An 11068-nucleotide genomic window follows, 5' to 3' on the forward strand; every position below is an offset into this window, starting at 1 on the left:
TCCCCGACCAAGCACCGACCCATACCTCCTCCAACCCTGCCGTCTCCCAGCCCTTCCGGCTAACTCCCAGTAACATCCTGGGCATGACGTGCTGTGGTATGGAATAGCTCTTTGGTCAGTTTGGGTCAGGTGTCCTGTCTCTGCTTCCTCCCAGCTTCCCCTCCTCCCTGGCAGAGCATGAGGCTCACAAAGTCCTTGGCCAAACCAAAACATCTCTATCAGCTCTGTTCCCGAGCCGAAAGTCAAAACACTGCACTGCACCAGCTACCAAGGAGGAGAAACATGACTGCTACTGCTGAACCCAGGACAGTAGCAAAACAAGCAAAACCCATGAGTGGGTTATGGTAGCCTTAGACTGTGGAACGTTCTTATTGAATGCAAGGATGTATGGCTCTTCTTAAGAAAAAAAAACAGCACATATAAACACTGTTCTTTCACAGGCTTCTCTTCCATTACTTCTTCAATTATTTCTTTATACTGTGTACTTAGCAAGCAGAGTGTGTTAGAGGTATTAACTATACATGCTACTCTGGCAGAGCAAGCCCACATAAAACAGTAGTTAATTTTGTCAGCATTTATCTTGCCTATTTTTAAGCCCTTCATTTAAACATCTAACCTTCTGCCTATCTCATCTATCCACCCTCTGTCACTCATGAGGAATCAGGGCTGGCTAACTCAGAACTGAGTTAGCCCTGAATCTCACTCATCATGCTATCTGGCAGAAGCATACTTTTTTTATTCATTCTAAAATTCAGTCTAAAACTATTATTGAGGCTTTAAGCTGGTGAATAGTTCTAATAACTAACAGATATTATCTGGCTCCTGTGGAAAAGATACATTCAGTTCTGAGCATGTTATTGTTACCATATTTTAGCTCTGCAGTATTCTCTGAGGGTGCAGAGTTTCTTTTCATTACTCAAAACAGTTTTGTGTTTCTTCTATCCCAGGGTGAATCACTTATTTCCAAGAAAATATAAATCACCAAGTGCCACTGAGAAAGTGATGGAGTAAAACACATTTTTGGTTTCGGCCAGAAAGAAGAGCAGGGAAAGCACTGCAAGAGATATGTAAAGTTTTCAATGAATTGACAAATTAAGATAACAAAGTCACAGAACTGTGAGTATATTTTCTCCACATGATGATTTGAATCAGTGTATTTCCTAGATTGCAGCCATTCTTGCAGAAAACCCTATCTAAAGTTTATTTTGACAAGAATAATATTAGTTCCTGTGAGTAAAGCGCCCATATTCTTTCATTCTCTGGCTGAAAGCAGAAACCTGATCTATAATAAACAATAAGGTCTCCAACGCCTTTTTCCTTTGTAACTGTGATTCAGAACAATGCAGTTCTTAAAGTAATCACACATTCAAATACAAGTAGGTGTGAGCTTTCAAATATACTGAAAGTGAATATTCAGAACATCGCATCCTGGTGTTTGCTTCTGATGTTAAGAAAAGCCTGCTGTGCAAATCAGGATGCATGCTTTCAAAAGTCTATAACTTCATTATTTTGAAGCCAGATTTCTTCAAATGAAGCAAGGCACATATTTACCTCCAGGGATTTCTGCCACTCGTGCCAACTTTGATACCCTTAAAAAGAACTAATTTTGAGTTTTCTTGCAGGTAAAAATGTATGCAAAACAAGTTTCACAGCTCCTTTTTAAATAAATTTGTTTAGGTGTTCTGCAGGAACAATTTACTAACAGTTTATCTCCAGTTGAGGCAGAGAAGTTTTGATATAGTGAAGAGATGTTCTAAATAAATGGAGATAAAAAAAAGAATTTACTATAATAAAAAATTTTTTTCTCATGTAATTATTTTGCGAACATAGCAATATGCTGAAGACATTTAAATTAGGTCTATTAAAGTAAATGCTTATAGCAAGCCTTTTCAGAGGAGTTTTTGATGTAACTTACAGTCCAGAGCATCAGAAATCCAGTGACAGTGCTTTAGCCCCACAAGAAACAAAACTTGTGCCTTTGACCCTTCAAGAGGTAGCTCTGTGCTGGCATGTTGGTCTTCATTTATTCTACATCATCATGTTCTGTTCCATAACTCTGCTGTAAAAAACCTGGAGGCTTTGTCCAATTTGTGATCAATATAAGAGAGATCACTCAAGTCGAAATGCAGAAACACACTGAAACTCCAACCCTACTGCCTGTGTATAGGCATGGTATTAATGCTTTTCCCCTAAAAGGAAGTATTATGAACTTTAAAAGTAAAGGTTTTAGAATGAGATCTGATGAAAAATGAGAATGCATGAAATTTGAAACATTTTCTTTTCTCTGAGCAAAAAAAAAAGTAAAATATTTTGGTGTCCTGTTTCCCCCAAAAAAGAAATCTCAAGATTCAGTCTGGCAATAAGAAAGCTGCACTTTGACTTGAAAACCCAAGAAACTCACTCAACTAAAACACAGATGTTCTAGGTTCAGATTGTGTTATTTTAGTTTGTTGCAATGACGCCCCGTAACTCTGGGTCAATTTAGCGTTATCCTGTATTCTTATTATGTTCTATTGATTCACGGGGCCTGTGACTTACATGCAAAGACAAGCACAGGCTACCTCTGCCAGATGACCACAGCAAACCAGCCTTCTGTGCTACCATCACTAATGAAACCTCCAGAGTGTTCTCAGGGGAGAGACCTCATTTCCTCATACGCAAATATACGATATGATGTCCAGCCAAGGGAGCCACAGTGGAAATAAACCCCCATTGTTACATAGAGTTTGGCTCGAAGGCAGGCAGGCTCCAAACATTTAGACTAAATCATAGTATTAGGACTCAGATTTGACTTAAAACCAGCTTTTTTTTTTTAAATCTATTTTTCCAGTCCATATTATACATGTTTTGTGAAAATATTTACCTCTGCAAATATTGCATTTTTCTCCCCTCTTAAATAAGTAGCGATGTACTAAATTATTTTTGAAGAAACTAATATAACTACAGTGATGATAAACTTTTTGTTGAGGACCAGCACTATTAATGTGAACAGCTTAATTCTGCAACACAGTGGGTTTTTATCTTTAGGAAGCTAAGTCAAGCTTACGCACTGGAATAATTACGCAGATAAAGAAGAAATCTAAACTGGAAAAGAATTACTAAAATGTAGAAGCTAGAGATTGCCTTTATATAATTTCTCAAAAAGCCACCTCAGGTACGGGTTATCTATAAGTACTTGGAAGTCTTGGTATTAATAATTATCCTGGCCCTGCATAAAGATAAGAATTTTTGTTGTTCCTTTATCTTCCTGTTCTGTAAGAAATCTGCAAAGTAATTTTTCAGAATGGTTGGTTTTACTGCAACTGAAAGCCTCAACCGGTATCATGAAACTTGAATTTCTCTGTTTGAGCTAATATACTCACAGAACTGAAAATCAGAATGCTAGCTATTTTCTTAATTTTGTCCTGTGGCTAAGTTGGAAGATAAAGTTTTCCAGTGTAAGACCTTCCATGTACCAATATGTACAAGCAACAAGACTGAATTTGAATCAATAAATGAAGTTTCCCAGGAAACAGTATAATAAGCATATTCAGAAGTCTGTTCATATTCTTGTTATATTGAAGAAAAAAGTTTTCAGTTTCATTTTATAAAAGACACTATACCTCACACAGGAGTGAGCTGCCTTGCACTCTCTCAGTAACTGCTTAGAGAATTAAACAGACCAGAGTCCTGTAGCAGAGACAAGACACTCAGCTGTATGAGAGATCATCGTTCTTGTAATGGGAGAGATAAGGACACTTTAAAGAATCAAAAAAGGTCAATGGAGAAGAAAAAAATCTCTCCTAGGTGGACCATTATCTGTTTTATATATTCAGTAGATAGATTGACAGGATAGAATATTAAACACAAATATTCACTGAGAATTAGGAGTGTCAACAAAAGGAAAAACTTAATCATGATGGAGAAGGAAACCCCAGAGAGTTGTGCTTAGATAAAACCCTCAAATTTTTATATATGTAAAAATTCATTCCCTCACTCTTTAGAAAATGAAATGGATGTGCAAATTGTTTTTCCTGTCATGGCTAGAAATTGCAGGGCAAATTTAGCCGGGCGCATAAGCTGCCTTCCAGGTCCCTGAGAACTGACTGGCAAACTCTCGGTTCATTTGAACATGGATGAAGTCAAAGTGCCAGCAAATCTCCTCAATTGTTGGAAGAAAAGCTGTATCACAAGACCGTGTATTAGTGGCCACTGCTAAGTAAGGAAGTCTTTTGAGGATATTTATCACATTGCAACCATGCAGAAAAGATGGATTTTAAGGCTTGAACACCCCAGTTAGTAGCAGGACCAGGGATGTATATGTAAGGGCAGTGTAAATTCATTGCAGAAAATGAGATCTAGAGAACAAGTTCATTTCTTCCAGAAATGGCTTCTGGTTTTATATATCTTGCACAAAACACAACCAGCATGTGTTAAAACAGGAGCAACTGAAATGGTAAATGTATGGAAGGTGAAACCAACAAAATCAGGACTGGCCAGCCGGCTTTGAAAGAGCATGGCTATTCTGATAAAAAAATCATGCTCACAGGAAGAATCTTCCTGAAGTTGGTAGCACTCTTTTGAGACATTCTTTTGTCCAGGAATCAATAAATTGATGTTTAACTCAATTTTATAACTAAAAATTCAGAGTGTAACCCCATTCGCACCAAGATAAATAGCTTCATTTCCAAGTACTAATTTCAGAGTTCCAAGTGGAGCAGATAAAGAACTGGAGGGAAAAAAATTTATCCATGACCAGTAAGGGAAGTTTCTCAGCCTTTGCTCATATCTTAAAGTAAATGTGAAGAGGAAGCCAACAGTTTTAGCAAAACAAGGTGTCCTGTTTTTGCCTTGTAATCCAGGCAACAGCCAGGGGATAAAAATACTACTTACAGCAGACATGCAAGCTTACAAAGGGCATTAGTAAAGACACATTTTGTTGAAGTCACCTAAAATCCAGAACAAAGGTTGTAAGATTTTAAATGGTATATTTCTGCACTTAACTGCTAATAAAAGTGGCTACTAATTGTTAGGCCCAAGAGTTATATGGGAGGGACCATTAACATGTTGTTCTGTTTTTGAAGTATCTGTCTGCATTAACATAGGGCATTGTAGTGCAGATTACATTGAAATGCTGACTACTCTGCTGTAATACCACTAGGAGGAAAAAACATTCAGTCCTGCAGTAAAGCACTAGATATTAGTTAACTTAGAAAAGGTAAGTATTGCTTCAGTTTTGATGTTTTACATGGTCTGCTTGATAACTGGAGATATATATTGATTCCTCATGGAGATTTGGTATTTCTGCTTTACACAAATAAATGGTGTTTTTAACTTACATAAACAATTACAATTAACTTAAACAATTACATACACAAACAGCACCAAAACTTTTGCATTGATGCCAACTTCTTCCTGCTAAATTTCTCATACCCCAGGAGAAGCGGAGCAGGATACATCAAAAATATAAGGTTTAGAGAGGACTCAGATCACCATGGGTCAGGTTGGTTTTCTTTGCAACAGTCAGCCCCATCTAAGAGAAACCAATACTTCTGAACTGCTGAAAATACGTATGTTTAGATCTATGTGTCAAGATCAGTGAAGTCAGTATCTGTAGCCTTGCCATATTAGATTTCCAGCTTTACATTTTCATATCTAGTTGTTTTTGCTCAAAGTGAATTAAGTGCCAAAAAAGAGATGAGAAAAAAAAAAAAAAAAAGAAAATAAAAAACAAGGATCAATTGTCACAACCAGAGCAAAAGCAGCATGTTTTCTTGCACATGCTAATCGGTTCCCTCTGTGTGTTTACATCAGCCCCTTCATGGGTGCAGACTGGATCAGAATAATGAATTTCTTCTGACCTGACAGCTATGCTTCTTCCACAATCTCTCTTTTCCCTTTGTTCTCTCCTCCAAACAAAGAAGTTTCTCCTACTGGGTTTCTCCTTGGCTCACCAGATCTGGCTCCTTTCTGTTCCCATTCCCCCCACCGTCCCATAGCCCCTTCCCCCACTGCCTTGCCTGTCTCCTGCCCATTCCCACTGGTTTTTCATCCTTCCTCCCAGCACTTCTGGCTCTTTGTTCCCACAGGCTCTGGAGATGTGCAGCAGGAGCCCAGTTCTCAGGGGGGAAGCCTGGAACATTTGAAGTCCCATTGACAGTAGACAAGAATATATCAGAGAAAAGAAGGAACCACCAAATGTCTCAAGAAAATGCTATCTTAAAACATAGCAGTGTTTTCCTTCAGAAGGAGATATACAAGTACCAAGAAAGACTGCATGCAACTTGCATGCAGTTATGACAGGTTGCTGTCTAAGTCATTTGTACAGAATTGAGAACTTTCCCTCTTAACATGTTTAACAGCATTGTTAGAAGCACATATGTACCTGTGAAGGAAAGTGAAGAAAAATTAAGCTGAACTGAAAATTTGGGCTGAATTTGTGTCTTAAAGGTTTTGGAAAGCTTTTACACATAGAAATATTTTCAAATCCATGTAAGGATGTTTAGCAAGGAAGTACCTTTCTGTACTAGACTATAGAAAGGCCTCAGGTGCATAGTATTAACCTCCTAATGTGGTGGTGATCTGGAAAGGAGAAGTACAGTCTCTTTAAAGAGGGAGAGAAAGCACAACAATCATTTTCCCAGCTTTGGAAGGTCATATCCCAAATTTTTCAGTAAAAACATAAAAGCCAACTTTCATCACCACCATATGAGAATTACAAGGATAACTGCCAAAACTAGTTTAAGCAACCAAAAAAAAGATATTTAGAAAGTGATGTCTCATCTATTCACCTTATTTAAGAAAGATACAATTGCAATGATGTACCTTTGTTTTTTAATCAGGTTCTTCTAATAGTTTATAAAATCCTGCCTGTTTCCATTTTATGCTTGAGAGAATCATAGTGTGTTACTTACCACTGAGTAAATGGAACAAACAGCAGTCAGACCAGTCTAGTAGTCAGCTTAGGTTGCATGACAATGCTGAGGAAGCTGAAGGTGCCTACAAATTCATTATCCCTAATATCAAAGATCAAAAGAGTCAAGTGTTGCTCAACAGCACAGCACATAAATTACTTTACAGGGGAATTCTCATGCATCCTGATGAACCTATGAAAACTGGCAGACACTAATAGGCAGTAAAATAATTTCTCTAGAAGTTCACTTCTGCTTGTTTGCATACCTCTCTGGGACAGAAATTTGCTCGTGTTTCCACCTGAATCCTCCTCCCACACATTGAAAACAATGAAATTCTGCTTGAATTAGGACAAAAGGAAAGGCAATTTAAAGGGGCCCTAAGGATTCAGTCTTTTAATCACAACTGTGACAAAACGCTGTCATCCTTGCTGGCGATTCCCTAGCAATTTACAGTACACCAATGTAACAGGAGACAACCTTGCATTGCGAAGAAACATGACTAGATAACCAGATCTTCATCTTCTGATTCCCCTTATGCAAATCCTAGTGATCAGCAGTTACTCTGCTGTCTTGAGGCCTTTCAGGAGCTACATTTTGACCCTGGCATTGTGTCTAAAGTTATTCAGAAACCAAAGTCACCGTAGACTTTGGTTTCTGAATAACCCATTTAATGAGGAGGGCATTTCAGTAGGACTGTGTGAATGCACACCAGCAGCCCCATTAGGCTGCAATAGGGGCTTAAGAGTTTTTATTATAGGAGCAACCTAAAATCACTTACTACAGCTGAACTGTGATTTGGTCTGCTTCCCGAAAGGGGCTTCCTTCCTGCATAAAAGACAGAAATTAAATTGCTGAGCAGATTTCTCTGCGAGGTATTGGAACCCCCTTCCTCAGATCTAGGCTGCTCCAAGTTTAGCAGTTGTTTTAGTATAGTAGAAAAGAAATATATAATTAGGAATCTGGGAAAGAACTGAGGGACTTCAGGGAGAATGTCCCCAAGCAAAGGGCCAGAGAAAGGTTCAAGGGTTTTACATTGCTGGGATTTCATTGTTGGGATGCTTTCCTACTAAGCAGCTGCTCAGGTGTAAAAAGATTTTGTTGGACTGTCAATGGTAGTTTTAATAGAGTCAAACAAAGGCATATTTTTATTATCTGCACATAATTAAAGTTAGTGTAAAGGCCAAGAAAATACCTCATGGATCAGTCTTGTCTTCAAAAGACTGTGGTGTTTCTAACAACTTATGCTGGTATATCAGTAAGTGCCAAACCCAAATCATTGTTTCCAATCATGTTCCAAAACAAAGCACAAAGAAATTGCCAGCCTCTATGAAGCACCAGAAGGGAAACAAACTGCACACATTTGGGGGTGATTTTTGAAATCTTGTAATTCTCTCATAGGTTGTATCTACTCTCTCTCAAGTCAGTCCCTGCTTTGCCATTACCATTGCAGTCTTCAAAGCTTGGATATTAGAATCTTAGCATTCTTCCTCTGAGATGCTTTAGTAACTGGAAATTCTGTGACACCTCGTTATACACAATCTAACACAGCTCTGCTGACCAGAAAGGATCCTTGCTGCAGTCATCCAGCAAACAGTTTCATTTATAGTCCCACTACTTCTGAACATGTATGTGTATATATATGTTCAATTTACCTTATTACGAGGTGCTACTGTTTCATAGAGAGCTCCTGGAAATAAGTGCTTGATAGACTTTACTAATGGCTGTTGCTGGCATTTTAAAAAAGAACATTTAAAAAATGAAGGGCAACAGTAGACTTTGTTAGCTAAACTTTTGGGGAACACTCAAATTTTATTCCTTTTTAATGAACCTTCCCTAAAGAGGCAAGTATAACAACAGTCCAATGACCATCATGACCACAAGTTGAGAAGCTTCCCCTGAAAGGACTTGTTGTGTCACTTACTCATGATGGTATGTTACACTATTTAGGTGTCAAATATATTGGTTGATAGCATAGTCTGTAAGATACTGCTACAGCTTCCATGCTTAAGAACTGGGAAAATCTGAGTAAATTGTTAATGCCAGTCTACTTGCAAAAGGACAGGTTGATTTGCTGTACTGCAACTAGCGTAAAGCAGAGCAACTGTGTTAACTAAGGAGTTATAGTTCACTATATGTATGATATCATTCTATATGTATGTATCTTTTGTAGAGTTCTTTAATATATACACACAATACTTATCTGGCATATATACGATTTGATTTTATGCAGAAGGATTTCTAAACCTTGTTGCTAACTACTCTTAGGGTAGCATGGTTGCATGTAATTAATAATGTTATTTAATCCAAAGCTCTCCTCATGAATGTAAGACTAATTTCTGAACTCATGCAAGCATAATTTCAGTTTCTACATATCATCATACTTGACTTCAGGAAGGTCTGCCAGGCAGCAAGCCTTGCTACTCCAAATTCGACTCAGTCCAAGGTATAACTACAAATAAAAAGATGTGATTCACAAGAATGAACAGGTAAAAAAATCAGGTAGGATATATAAAAACTTCCTCACAGATTACTGCACTATTCTGAAATGCACAGGAAGAGCTATTTACCAACTGCAAGCCAATGATTAGTAGTCAAAGATGGAAAATAAGGAATGTAATGCAACAGTGAAAACCAGGACATGGTACATTGATGTATCTATATTTGTCTTATAAACCTCTATTATGTGTCTGTGGAAATTGCTTAGAAATTATGAGTACCATAGAAATTCCACTGCAAGTGATGGTGATATAAACCTGAACTGAAGTCTTAGATAAAGACAGCTAAAACAAAAAATAAATATTTTGGGTTTACTCTTTAAAATGTATAGCAAAGACTACAGTATTTAATCCAGACACCTTCAGCAGGAAAAATACCTTGAAATGACAGTAACTATTCTTGAGACAAGACTCTTAAGCAATCTACTCTCACACTCCTTTAGGCTGAAAGCATTTCCAAAATAGGATTGTCTGTTTTTTTTCCTCCCCTCTTTCTGACCAGTTGATGGGAAAACACAGTAGAAATGTTCAATGTAATTAGTATATTTTGGAGTGTATTGATAAGTCAACATTCCTTTCCAAATTAGCATATTTCTGCTGACTGCCTTTTAATGTGAGATCTCCATCCAGTTCTCCATGAAAAGTTTAGCTTTCAGCAACCTGTAAAAACAATCTGCTTCTCCTAAAAGTCTTCTAGAGCTGTTAATTAGAGTAGAATGAAGAAAGCAGACATGAAATAGGCAATTGCCTTTCACTTCCATGGGTTTGTTCTCTTGAAGGAGATTCTCACCAGGACTTTAAGCAACAGGAGTTCCTCTGGAGCTGTGCACAAAGCTCTTCAACTACAAGTAGAAGGTAAGATAGTGCCTTTGCATCTTGTTCAGGATTTCTACTTGGAAGCCTAGTAACAAAACATTGACGTAAAAATAACTAGAAATACTTGGGATTTAGCGTCAAAGTTTCTCAACTGAGACATCTCAAATATATCAGTTGAAAACACCCTCCTACCTGTTACTCTTGCTGTTCAGTTACTGTTCAGTATTTCTCTTTAAATACGCATCAGTTGGTCTAAAGCTGTTAAAACTTCACTTTTCATAGTTCAATACTATTATTTCTTTATAAATACTTGTGTAAAACTAATCTTGCTTTGTTAACTCTGAGAATTTATAAATACTGTGTTTATTTAAAAAATATTTTAAAAATGTGGATCTTGGTTTGAATTATGATTGAAGCTTAACCCAAATTTTTACAGAGGCAGACCAAAAACTATCATCTTCACAAATACTTCAAATGTGCTGGGATCACTATTTTCCTCTGATCTTTCTCTGAGTTAGAACATTGGCAATATTAGAGAAATCAGGTTTTGTCAAAGTTTTGAGGAAATACCCAAGGGAAAGATTTTATTCTCCATGCATCCTTCATGTAGCTTTTGCAGGGCGCTGTGAAGCCTGAAGTCTGGAGAAGGCTGTTATACCATACTTCCATTTCTCATGACATCTGGTTGATATCCATAAGGCTTCCTGGAGCTGTGCTTCCTTTTGGAAGAAAGTCTGGGATTCTGTATCTATTGAGTTGTTTTCTTCTGTCTTGTTTTCTTTTTTTAATGTTTAAGCCAAAATATTTATCAAACTTATGTGGCTAAATTTAGGCGTGTGAATCCAATTTGGTAACTTAATTTCT

Source organism: Pezoporus flaviventris, unplaced genomic scaffold, assembly GCF_033815535.1.
Source record: "Pezoporus flaviventris isolate CSIRO_AGI_PZ_B2104156 unplaced genomic scaffold, CSIRO_AGI_Pfla_v1 ptg000066l, whole genome shotgun sequence".
NCBI lineage: Eukaryota > Metazoa > Chordata > Aves > Psittaciformes > Psittacidae > Pezoporus > Pezoporus flaviventris.